Raw genomic sequence first — 12,690 nt, 5'->3', positions numbered from 1 at the left:
AGGAACCGCCAGACTGATTTCCAGAGTGGTTGTACAAGCTTGCAATCCCACCAACAATGGAGGAGTGTTCCTCTTTCTCCACATCCTCACCAGCATCTGCTGTCACCTGAATTTTTGATCTTAGCCATTCTGACTGGTGTGAGGTGGAATCTCAGGCTTGTTTTGATTTGCATTTCCCTGATGATTAAGGATGTTGAACATTTTTTCAGGTGCTTCTCTGCCATTCGGTATTCCTCAGGTGAGAATTCTTTGTTCAGTTCTGATCCCCATTTTTAATGGGGTTATTTGACTTTCTGGAGTCCACCTTCTTGAGTTCTTTATATATATTGGATATTAGTCCCTTATCTGATTTAGGATAGGTGAAGATCCTTTCCCAATCTGTTGGTGGTTTTTTTGTTTTATTGATGGTGTCTTTAGCCTTGCAGAAGCTTTGTAGTTTCATGAGGTCCCACTTGTCAATTCTCGATCTTACAGCACAAGCCATTACTGTTCTATTCAGGAATTTTTCCCCTGTGCCCATATCTTCAAGGCTTTTCCCCACTTTCTCCTCTATAAGTTTCAGTGTCTCTGGTTTTATGTGAAGTTCCTTGATCCACTTAGACTTGACCTTAGTACAAGGAGATAGGAATGGATCGATTCGCTTTCTTCTACATGTTAACAACCAGTTGTGCCAGCACCATTTGTTGAAAATGCTGTCTTTCTTCCACTGGATGTTTTTAGCTCCCTTGTCGAAGATCAAGTGACTGTAGGTGTATGGGTTCATTTCTGGGTCTTCAATTCTATTCCATTGGTCTATTTGTCTGTCACTATACCAGTACCATGCAGTTTTTATCACAATTGCTCTGTAGTAGAGCTTTAGGTCCGGCATGGTGATTCCACCAGAGGTTCTTTTATCCTTGAGAAGAGTTTTTGCTATCCTAGGTTTTTTGTTATTCCAGATGAATTTGCAGATTGCACTTTCTAATTCGTTGAAGAATTGATTTGGAATTTTGATGGGGATTGCATTGAATCTGTAGATTGCTTTTGGCAAGATAGCCATTTTTACAATGTTGATCCTGCCAATCCATGAGCATGGGAGATCTTTCCATCTTCTGAGATCTTCTATAATTTCTTTCTTCAGAGACTTGAAGTTTTTATTATACAGATCTTTCACTTCCTTAGTTAGAGTCACGCCAAGATATTTAATATTATTTGTGACTATTGAGAAGGGTGTTGTTTCCCTAATTTCTTTCTCAGCCTGTTTATTCTTTGTGTAGAGAAAGGCCATTGATTTGTTTGAGTTAATTTTATATCCAGCTACTTCACCGAAGCTGTTTATCAGGCTTAGGAGTTCTCTGGTGGAATTTTTAGGGTCACTTATATATACTATCATATCATCTGCAAAGAGTGATATTTTGACTTCATCTTTTCCAATTTGTATCCCTTTGATCTCCTTTTGTTGTCGAATTGCTCTGGCTAGGACTTCAAGTACAATGTTGAATAGGTATGGAGAAAGTGGACAGCCTTGTCTAGTCCCTGATTTTAGAGGGATTGCTTCAAGCTTCTGACCATTTACTTTGATGTTGGCTACTGGTTTGCTGTAGATTGTTTTTATCATGTTTAGGTATGGGCCTTGAATTCCTGATCTTTCCAAGACTTTTATCATGAATGGGTGTTGGATCTTGTCAAATGCTTTTTCCGCATCTAACGAGATGACCATGTGGTTTTTGTCTTTGAGTTTGTTTATATACTGGATTACGTTGATGGATTTCCGTATATTGAACCATCCCTGCATCCCTGGGATGAAACCTACTTGGTCAGGATGGATGATTGTTTTGATGTGTTCTTGGATTCGGTTAGCAAGAACTTTATTGAGGATTTTTGCATCAATATTCATAAGGGATATTGGTCTGAAGTTTTCTATCTTTGTTGGGTCTTTTTGTGGTTTAGGTATCAGAGAAATTGTGGCTTCATAGAATGAGTTGGGTAGAGTACCTTCTGTTTCTATTTTGTGGAATAGTTTGTGAAGAACTGGGATTAGATCTTCTTTGAAGGTCTGATAGAACTCTGCACTATACCCATCTGGTCCTGGGCTTTTTTTAGTTGGGAGACTATTAATGACTGCTTCTATTTCTTTGGGGGATATAGGGCTGTTTAGATCATTAACCTGATCTTGATTCAACTTTGGTACCTGGTATCTGTCTAGAAACTTCTCCATTTCATCCAGGTTCTCCAGTTTTGTTGAGTATAGCCTTTGGTAGAAGGATCTGATGGTGTTTTGGATGTCTTCAGGATCTGTTGTTATGTCTCCTTTTTCATTTCTGATTTTGTTAATTAGGATGCTTTCCCTGTGCCCTCTAGTGAGTCTGGCTAAGGGTTTATCTATCTTGTTGATTTTCTCAAAGAACCAGCTCCTTGATTGGTTGATTCTTTGAATAGTTTTTCTTGTTTCCACTTGGTTGATTTCGCCCCTGAGTTTGATTATTTCCTGCAGTCTACTCCTCTTGGGTGAATTTGCTTCCTTATGTTCTAGTGCTTTTAGGTATGTTGTCAAGCTGCTAATGTGTGCTCTCTCTAGTTTCCTTTTGGAGGCACTCAGAGCTATGAGTTTTCCTCTTAGAAATGCTTTCATTGCATCCCATAAGTTTGGGTATGTTGTGGCTTCATTTTCATTGAACTCTAAAAAGTCCTTAATTTCTTTCTTTATTCCTTCCTTGACCAAGGTATCATTGAGAAGAGTGTTGTTCAGTTTCCATGTGAAGGTTGGCTTTCTATTATTTATTTTGTTATTGAAGATCAGCCTTAGTCCATGGTGATCTGATAGGATGCATGGGACAATTTCAATATTTTTGTATATGTTGAGGCCTGTTTTGTGACCAATTATGTGGTCAATTTTGGAGAAGGTACCATGAGGTGCTGAGAAGAAGGTATATCCTTTTGTTTTAGGATAGAATGTTCTGTAGATATCTGCCAGATCCATTTGATTCATAATTTCTCTTAGTTTCTCTGTGTCCCTGTTTAGTTTCTGTTTCCATGATCTGTCCATTGGTGAAAGTGGTGTGTTGAAGTCTCCCACTATTATTGTATGAGGTGCAATGTGTGCTTTGAGATTTACTAAAGTTTCTTTAATGAATGTGGCTGCCTTTGTATTTGGAGCATAGATATTCAGGATTGATAGTTCCTCTTGGAGGATTTTACCTTTGATGAGTATGAAGTGTCCCTCCCTATCTTTTTTAATGACTTTGGGTTGGAAGTCAATCTTATCAGATATTAGAATGGCTACTCCAGCTTGTTTCTTCATACCATTTGCTTGGAAAATTGTTTTCCAGCCTTTCATTCTGAGGTAGTGTCTATCTTTTTCTCTGAGATGAGTTTCCTGTAAGCAGCAAAACGTTGGGTCTTGTTTGTGTAGCCAGTTTGTTAGTCTATGTCTTTTTATCGGGGAGTTGAGTCCATTGATATTAAGAGATATTAAGGAAAAGTAATTGTTGTTTCCTGTTATTTTTGTTGTTAAATTTGGCATTCTGTTCTTGTGGCTGTCTTCTTTTAGGTTTGTTGAGGGATTACCTTCTTGTTGTTTCTAGGGCGTGGTTCCAGTCCTTGTATTGGTTTTTTTCTGTTATTATCCTTTGAAGGGCTGGATTCGTGGAGAGATAATGTGTGAATTTGGTTTTGTCGTGGAATACTTTGGTTTCTCCATCTATGTTAATTGAGAGTTTGGCTGGGTATAGTAGCCTGGGCTGGAATTTGTGTTCTTTTAGTGTCTGTATAACATCCGTCCAGGATCTTCTGGCTTTCATAGTCTCTGATGAAAAATCTGGTGTAATTCTGATAGGCTTGCCTTTATATGTTACTTGGCCTTTTTCTCTTACTGCTTTTAGTATTCTATCTTTATTTAGAGCATTTGTTGTTCTGATTATTATGTGTCGGGAGGTATTTCTTTTCTGGTCCAGTCTATTTGGAGTTCTGTAGGCTTCTTGTATGTTCATGGGCATCTCTTTCTTTAGATTTGGGAAGTTTTCTTCTATAATTTTGTTGAAGATGTTTGCTGGTCCTTTGAGTTGAAAATCTTCATTCTCATCCACTCCTATTATCCGTAGGTTTGGTCTTCTCATTGTGTCCTGTATTTCTTGGATGTTTTGAGTTAGGATCTTTTTGCATTTTACATTTTCCTTGATTGTTGTGCCTATGTTCTCTATGGAATCTTCTGCACCTGAGATTCTCTCTTCCATCTCTTGTATTCTGTTGCTGATGCTGGTATCTATGGTTCCAGATTTCTTTCCTAGGGTTTCTATCTCCAGTGTTGCCTGATTTTGGGTTTTCTTTATTGTGTCTACTTCCCTTTTTAGGTCTAGTATGGTTTTGTTCATTTCCATCATCTGTTTGGATGTGTTTTCCTGTTTTTCATTAAGGACTTCTACCTGTTTGATTAGGTTATCCTGTTTTTCTTTAAGGATTTGTAACTCTTTAGCAGTGTTCTCCTGCAATTCTTTAAGGGATTTTTGTGCTTCCTCTTTATTGTCTTCTACCTGTTTACCAGTGTTCCTTTGTATTTCTTTAAGTGTGTTATTAAAGTCCTTCTTGAAGTCCTCTACCATCATCAGGAGATATGCTTTTAGATCCGTGTCTAGCTTTTCCGGTGTGTTGGGGTGCCCTGGACTGGGCGAAGTGGGAGTGCTGGGTTCTGATGATGGTGAGTTGTCTTGGTTTCTGTTAGTAAGATTATTACGTTTACCTTTCGCCATCTGGTAATCTCTGGGGTTAGTTGTTGTCGTTGTCACTGTTTAAAGATTGGAGCAGAAGCTGTGTTCCACTCACCAGCAGTCTCAAAATCCTGTGGAGGGGGTCGTGGGTAGCTGTCAGTACGCCGGTGCTGGTCCAGCCGGAAGAGGCCTGTGGTCCTACTCAGGCCGGTTTTCTGCTTCCCTAACTAATGCAGTCTCAGGTCCCGGGCGCAATTGGATTGGAGCAGAAGCTGTTTTCCACTCTCCAGAAGTCTTAAGATCCTGTGGCGGGTGTTGTGGGTAGCTGGCAAGTGTCAGCCGACCCTGCGCCCTAGCTATCCCGGTGCTTTTCTGACCGGAAGAAGCTTGTGGCCCTATGTAGGCCGGATTTCTGCCTCCCCAACCAAAGCAGTCTCAGGTCCCGCGTGATTGGACTGGAGCAGAAGCTGTGTTCCACTCACCAGCAGTCTCAAAATCCTGTGGCGGGGGTCGTGGCTAGCTGGCGGGTGTCAGCCCACCCTGCGCTCTAGCTACCCCGGTGCTGATCCGGCCGGATGAGGCCTGTGGCCCTACTCTGGCCGGTTTCTGCTTCCCTAACTAATGCAGTCTCAGGTCCCGTGCGCAATTGGATTGGAGCAGAAGCTGTGTTCCACTCACCAGAAGTCTTAAGATCCTGTGGTGGGTGTTGTGGGTAGCTGGCGAGTGTCAGCCGACCCTGCGCCCTAGCTACCCTGGTGCTTTTCTGACTGGAAGAGGCTTGTTGAGAGCTTACATCTTTAGCTGGAAGCACAAGCCATCGAGAAGGCTAACTGGAAACAGTGTGGGCTTATAAAACCTCCAAGTACTGCTGCAGTAACACATGTCTTTCAACAAAGCCACACCTCCTAATCCTTCCCAAACAGTTCTAACAACTGAAGACTACACATTTCAATATATGAGCCCATGGGCACTATTTTCATAAAACCACCACATCAGTACTCAGTTTGAAGCTATAGAGTACCTCATTAAAACTGGAACAGAATGGCATTTTTTTCTCATTTTACATATAGGCAAAATATGGAATCATAGATACTATTAAAAAGCTATTCAGGTATTTATTGTTTATTTCCTTTTGTTTTGTTGAGACAAGGTATTTACATGTAGTTCAAGCTGGCCTCGAACTGACAACAATTCTCTGGCTTCAGCTTCCTAATTTTTGAGAGTCGATGTATAGACTATTAATCTCAGTTTCGCTATTTCAAATTTTATAATTACATCACATTTTCTAGGTTGCTGGTCCTTGAACTGTCTTTTCATTTGAACTCTCATAAGCACTAACTTTTCTGTATCTATACAGAAGAAAATCATAACAAAACAACTCTCAATTAAACTAGAAATATTCCAAAACAAGACAATTAAACACCTTGTTCATATTTGGAGAATTTCGCCACCAAGTCTATAGTGTTCTCCAGATCTCTACCAACCCACAAAACTAAATTTTAAGGGAATTTAAAAAAACATATTAGCTGTCCCTTTGTGTTATTTTTCTTTCAAATTGAAGACCTACGGATCTTGTGTGGACTTAATAAAAACCCCAGATGTTCCTTGTGCTAGAGTTGGAAGTGCCAGCATCTTAAAACCATTTGATTTTAATTACTTACATGGCAGAGGTGACATGGGGTGAGAAGAGGAGAGGCGGGTAGGTCCTGTGGTCATGGTAGAATGCTCCTTTCCACAAGCCTGACTAGCAGGGTGAGAGAGGGAGGAAGTGGTATGTTGCTCGGTGAGACAAGCTGCAGAGTGGTATCTGATGGGCAGTAGCTAACCTAAGGGAAAGCACTGGGTTACAGCAGACAAGAAATGGATGAAGATGGCGTGAGATTGATTTTCTATTTCCTAGGCCAAGAGAAAGAATCCAGAAAGAAAATAATCAAGACTAGGTTTCTTGAACTAAAGTGAAGTAAACTCATGTTTGAGTAAACAAATTATGTGACAAACCCTAGATTATCTTAGTATAAGAGGATTTCTGTGCTGTTAGTGAAGGTCTGGAGTTAGTTTGGAAACAAAAGGATGTGAGCACTTTGGGATTTCAGTCAACCCTATTTTCCCTTCCTCGGATGGTTCAAATATGCATAACAGTCTTCAGAGCCAAAAAAAATGCATTTGACTAAGAATTAGTTCATCATTAGCAAACATAAGCATAAGATTATAGTTCCATATAGTCCCATAAAGGTTATCTGTGGCTATTATGGTAAATATGCAAGTTTTTCCAGGTAAGCTGACCTGAGGTCTGTTATTCTGTTATGTTTCAGTCTGTAATATAAAAATTTTGTCTTTCCATAAGACAATAAAGGTTTTCACAATGTTCAAAAATCACAATTATCTGTCATTATTTACCTAAGTGGATCCTGAATTAATTAGGATAGGATTAAAAGTAGGATCTGAGACAGTAAATAGGCCTTTACTATTTTGACATCATTGCCTGTTTGAGTAAGAGCTGTTAGGCTCTAAAAGATGTTAAGTTTTTGCCTTTTTCTTAAAGGTAGTAACTTCCAGGGTCAGCAACCTTACCATTAATATCTTTAATTTTAGTTGGAAGTTTGCTTACAGATTCATGCAACAAATATTTATTGAGCAATATTCTAGGCATCATGCCCAGTGCTGGTGATCTGGGGGTGAATGTGAGAAAATGGAGTAATCACTTAGGAGCCTAGGCTGTACCAGGCTTTATGCCAGGCAACTTACCATATGCCAATAAATATACACTAGGCAGCCACATAGTGTAGACATCATTTTCCCCTGGATTGTTTTCCTTTAAAAATAAAGTACATTGTTATAAAATATGACATTTCATTATAAAAATAATATGTGATTGCTATAAAAATATGCAAAAGCTAATATTCATGGTAGGAACCCCTAGAGAGAATTACTATTAACTTGGGTGGGTTTAATGGATGAGTGCTTCAGAGCTGTTGTGTTTGAAAGATTGTAGTGTGTTCTGAGATGTGGGTTTTGGCAGAGCTGCTGATAGGGATTATAATCTAAGGGTTTGTGCTTAAAATTACTGGTTCCTGTAATTTTAATTGGAAATGTCTTTTAAAGGCTTAGCTTCAAAATTATTACAAGAGAGAGAGAGAGAGAGAGAGAGAGAGAGAGAGAGAGAGAGAGTGAACTTAGTAAGTGTGTAAGGCTCACTGGGAGGTTTCTGGTTATTGGAAGCACACCCCTGAAGGTAATAGTAGAACCCTTGGACTTTATGATCCCTCTCTTTCAGTGCCAAGCCATGTAGAGAAAAACTTTCCTAAGTTAGACCATTTCTACCAAAATGTATTTGCTGCCAACCAAAAACAAAAGAGCAGGTTGGGGCATCAACTAAAATATTAAAACCATGAGACAAAACAAAAGTTTCTTTCTTATTATTTGAATATCTCAAGTATTCTGTGGTAGTAGCAGAAAGCTAAAAAAGAACAGACTGTGTATCATTGTCAGATTTATACTCAATTACATTAATATTTCCACCTCTCTACCTTTAATTGGACCAGACCTCATCTTCCTCTAGTCTAAGAAATGATCATTTTTTTCTAGGATGTCAAGATGAATGTTTTATCAATACAGTTACCAGTAAAGCACTTCTACCATTCTATGCTGTTGAGCTTTCTTATGTACCATTAGTTTCACTATAAATGGAAGAACCAATTTTTGTTTAATATCTACTTTCCCTCATTATACTATGATGTACTTGAACAGAGACCTTCATTTGTTTGTTAATGAAATAAAATGTATTTAGTCTATGAAAGTTTATATACATATAATGTACTTTGATCATATTCACCCCCTACTACCTCTTGGGCCCTTATCTGCATCTTCCTCCTAACTTCATGTTCTCTCTCTTTTTTTTTTAATTAATACGACTCTAGCAGGGAATGGTAGAACACACCTTTAGTCGGGTATTTGGTCAGGGGAAAGTGGAGGCAAGTGGATCTCTGAGTTCAAGGTCAACTTGGTCTATATAATGAGTTACAGGCCCACCAGGGTAATATAGTAAGACTGTCTCAACACACACACACACACACACACACACACACACACACACACAAACACAGAAACCATGTCTTCAATTAGTATTGTCCATAAGTGCATGGCAGTGAGGCCATCTGGGGTGGTGGACAACCAACCTTCCAGTGGTGACACTCTCTGAAATAGGAGATCAACCCTCCTTAAACAGATATCAGCTGCAATAGCCCCTTAGCCAGGAGTCCTTGTGATCCGCCCCCCCACCAGCTGTGCTGTAATTTTGACTGGCTTGATTTTGTGCAGACAACCCCAGCTGGTGTAAATTCATGTGCACAGGCATCACGTCATTTCCAGAGGACAGCATTTCACTCTCGATCCCCTTTTCTTCCTTTAGCTCTTACATTCTTTCTAACCAATCTTATGCTATGTTCCTCAAGCCTTCAGTGAGGAGAGGTTGACACAGATGACTCATTTAAACCCACTTAGAGCTGAGAACTCACAGTCACTTGTTATCAGCACTTTCACCAGTTGTGAGTCTCTGGATTAACCTCTAGCACTGCAAAAAGAAGCTTTTCTGGCTAAAGTTGAGAGCAACACAAATCTACTAGTATAAGCATAAATGTTTACAAAACATTTTGACACTATGACCTCCTTCCTATCTTTTAAAATATTTTTTATTACATTTCAAATGTTATCCCCTTTCCTAGTTTCCCCCTCCAAAAAGCCTCTATCCCCTCCCCCTCCCCCTGCTCACCAACCCACCCACTCCTGCTTCCTGGCTCTGACATTCCCCTATACTGATGCATAGAACCTTCCCAGGACCAAATGCCTCCCCTCCCACTGATGATCGACTAGGCCATCCTCTGCTACACATGCAGCTAGAGCCATAAGTCCCACCATGTGTTTGATTGGTGGTATAGTCCCAGGGATCTCTGGGGGTACTGGTTAGTTCATATTGCTGTTCCTCCTATTGGGCTGCAAACCCCTTCAGCTCCTTGGATACTTTCTCTAGCTCCTCCATTGGAGACCATGTGCTCTATCCAATTGATGGCTGTGAGCATCTACTACTGTATTTGTCAGGTACTAACAGAGCCTCTCAGGAGACAGCTATATCAGGCTCCTGTCAGCAAGTACTTTTTGGCATCCACAATAGTATCTGGGTTTGGTGGTTTTATTTGGGATGGATCCCCAGGTGAGGCAGTCTCTGGATAGTCATTCCTTCAGTCTCTGCTTCACACTTTGTCTCTGTAACTCCTTCCATGGGTATTTTTCCCCCTTCTAAGAAGGATAGAAGTATCCACACTCTGGTCTTCCTTCTTCTTGAGTTTCATGTGTTTGGGAAATAGTATCTTGGGTATTCTGAGCTTCCGGGCTAGTATCCTCTTATCAGTGAGTGCATATCATGTGTCTTTTAAACTATGGGATCTTCACTTCCTAGTTAAGTGTTGAGCATATAAACTAGTCTTGAGATAAGCATAGTTAATGGATAAAGGGTTGTAGTATAAAGACAAAAGGTCATATAGAAATTTTACCAGAAACATGGATGGTAACTACAGGTAGAAGCTGCTACTTCTAACTCTGATGTGTGCCCTACTGGGGCAGAGGATGAAGAAAAGGCTTGTTGGAATAGGTAACAGCATGGCATAGAAGTAATGTGTGTCCCAGAGGAGTGAAGAGAGAATAGGCCAGTGGATTTAATTTACAGAACATAGAGTTCACTTTGTAGGAGACTAATTTATTTGATGCCGTATAAATTCAAAAAATAAACCACACAAATGACTTCAAATTCATGTTTATATGGATAAAGAAAATATCTCAAAATGAACACTCTTAATCTCATAAAATGGGTCAAATGCTTTGTAAACATTCAACAACATGGAGAACTTAGAAGCTTCTTGGAATTGGGTGTGGGAAACAAAAATAATGTTTGATTTCTGGAGAAATGTTTAAGGAAAGTGGTGGTTGTTTTTTGCTTTTGTTTTGTTTTGTTTGTTGTTTTTCAAGAGTTCATTAAAAGAAGCCATTCTGAACAAGCACTTTCTGAAGTTATCTTTTATTCCCTGGTTTCCTTCCATACCAGAGGAACAGTATCATCAGTCCACAGGGTGCTGCAGAGAACTTCCTTCCATTTATAACCAGAAGGAAGATGCTGAATCCTTATGCATTCTGTCTTCTCCACCATTGTCTGCTGCTAGGATTCTACAGGCTTCCTGCGCTTCATTCATACTGAAGCTTTCATGGTTCCCTGCGCTAGCTCCATTGCTTTGCTTAAGGAAAAGGATAGAGAGACTCACCTAGCTGCTCAATGGTTCTCTCCCTTCCCCCTATATCCTGTCCCTGGGTGACATCCTATCCTAGCATGAGCTGTATTTGTGGATATTTTGCGACAGGAGGATGAGGCAATGTTGAGGACTCAACACTGACCAACTACTATATAACTATGGCTGCCATTAGGCCAAAGATACCCACGCTTCCATTCACACTAAGAAGCCAAAAGACCCATAAGGTTATAATACAGAAATGAGATGCATTGAACCATTGCCGGGTGCTTTCTACATCCTTAAGAAACTTAGATCTTGCGCCATCCTAAATAAATAAATAAATAGTGACAGAACTAAATTTGGAACATTTGTTTCTTATTTAAATTGAATTTGCAGAATTAGAACTGGATAAAACTCAACAATTGGGGAATCTATTTTTCATCCTCCTTAAAGAGTAGTTGAGAATATCTGCAATTGACAGTGATGTCTAAAGTGATGCCATGGAAGGAAGGCTTCCTCAGGCATTCTCCCCTGTATACCACACTAAGAAATTAAACAAAGAAGGTAAGCCCAAGAAGAAAAAGTATAAAACAGCCAGCCAGAGTCATTTTGTTCCTCCTGCTATAGGACTTCTTGTAAAAGCACACAAATGAGTGTAGGGCACACAAAACATGGATGAAGATAAATACACAAGGAGCTGGGTAAGCAAAAGCAGTATTAGATAGCCCAGCACCAAAGCAACTTCTTCCATGCTGGGAACAGAATTTCTTTTCCCTCAGAGATGAAAACAGAGTGGAGTCTGGGTTACCGACTGGGCCAGCACAGCACTCTGAAGCTCTGAACATCTGGGCTCTGGATTCAAGAAGAACACTGCAATCTTCACATTCATTTGTCTCCAAAGACTCTCACCCCCCTCCTCGGCCTGACAGGGTGCTTATCTGTTTTGAACATTCAGTCCTTCTTTGCAGAAAATTTTTCCAAGAGTAATCTCACCCTTCTTCCAGATTGCCAAACACAGCCTGGCTTCTGTATCTCCCAGCTGGAATCCTATTGGACACACATGCGTCTGGCTGGCTGCTCTGTCGGTCCATTAACTCAGAAGCTTCTCAATTGAAAATAAATAAATAAATAAAACTAACTTTTGATATTCGTTCTTGGTCATGGTCTTTCAGGTTTTTGTGAGTTTTCTCAAAAACATTCAAGACAAGGGGCTGGATGTAAGAGACCTGTGAAGACAGCCCGGCTCCGTCAGGACAGAGGGTGACTTGGTAAGCTCAGAACTGCTGCTGTTTCTAGATGGAATCACAGAGGTTTGTGGGGGACAAGGGTAAAACAGGAAAAGATAATCATTTAAAAGATCCTTGGGAAAAATGGATTGACTTGATTTCTTATGGGATTGTAACCCATACAAGAAACAGCCTGGTATACTTGCTCTGAAGCTAAGCGTACTCAAGGGCCAATAGTCAAAACATATCACTGTGACTTAAAAAGCCTTCAGGCATTTACTCAATTCTTGTTGTAATTTCCAAAAACTGTCCAAAGAAAATCAGCATTGTATCTATCATTTCTTCCCTTTAAGTTTCATATTGCCAGGGTGACCAGGCTTCACTCACCATTAGGTGAAGTCCCTAGTTAGCTACACACATATATATTGAAGAACAAATTGAAGGTACAAAGGGAATCCATGCACACTATTTCACTGGATTGCCTAATGAACATGCACTGACCAGCAG

Source organism: Mus caroli, unplaced genomic scaffold (assembly GCF_978045245.1).
Source record: "Mus caroli unplaced genomic scaffold, Mus_caroli_1 scaffold_17, whole genome shotgun sequence".
Taxonomy (NCBI): Eukaryota; Metazoa; Chordata; class Mammalia; order Rodentia; family Muridae; genus Mus; species Mus caroli.
Note: the sequence above shows the minus strand (reverse complement) of the source record.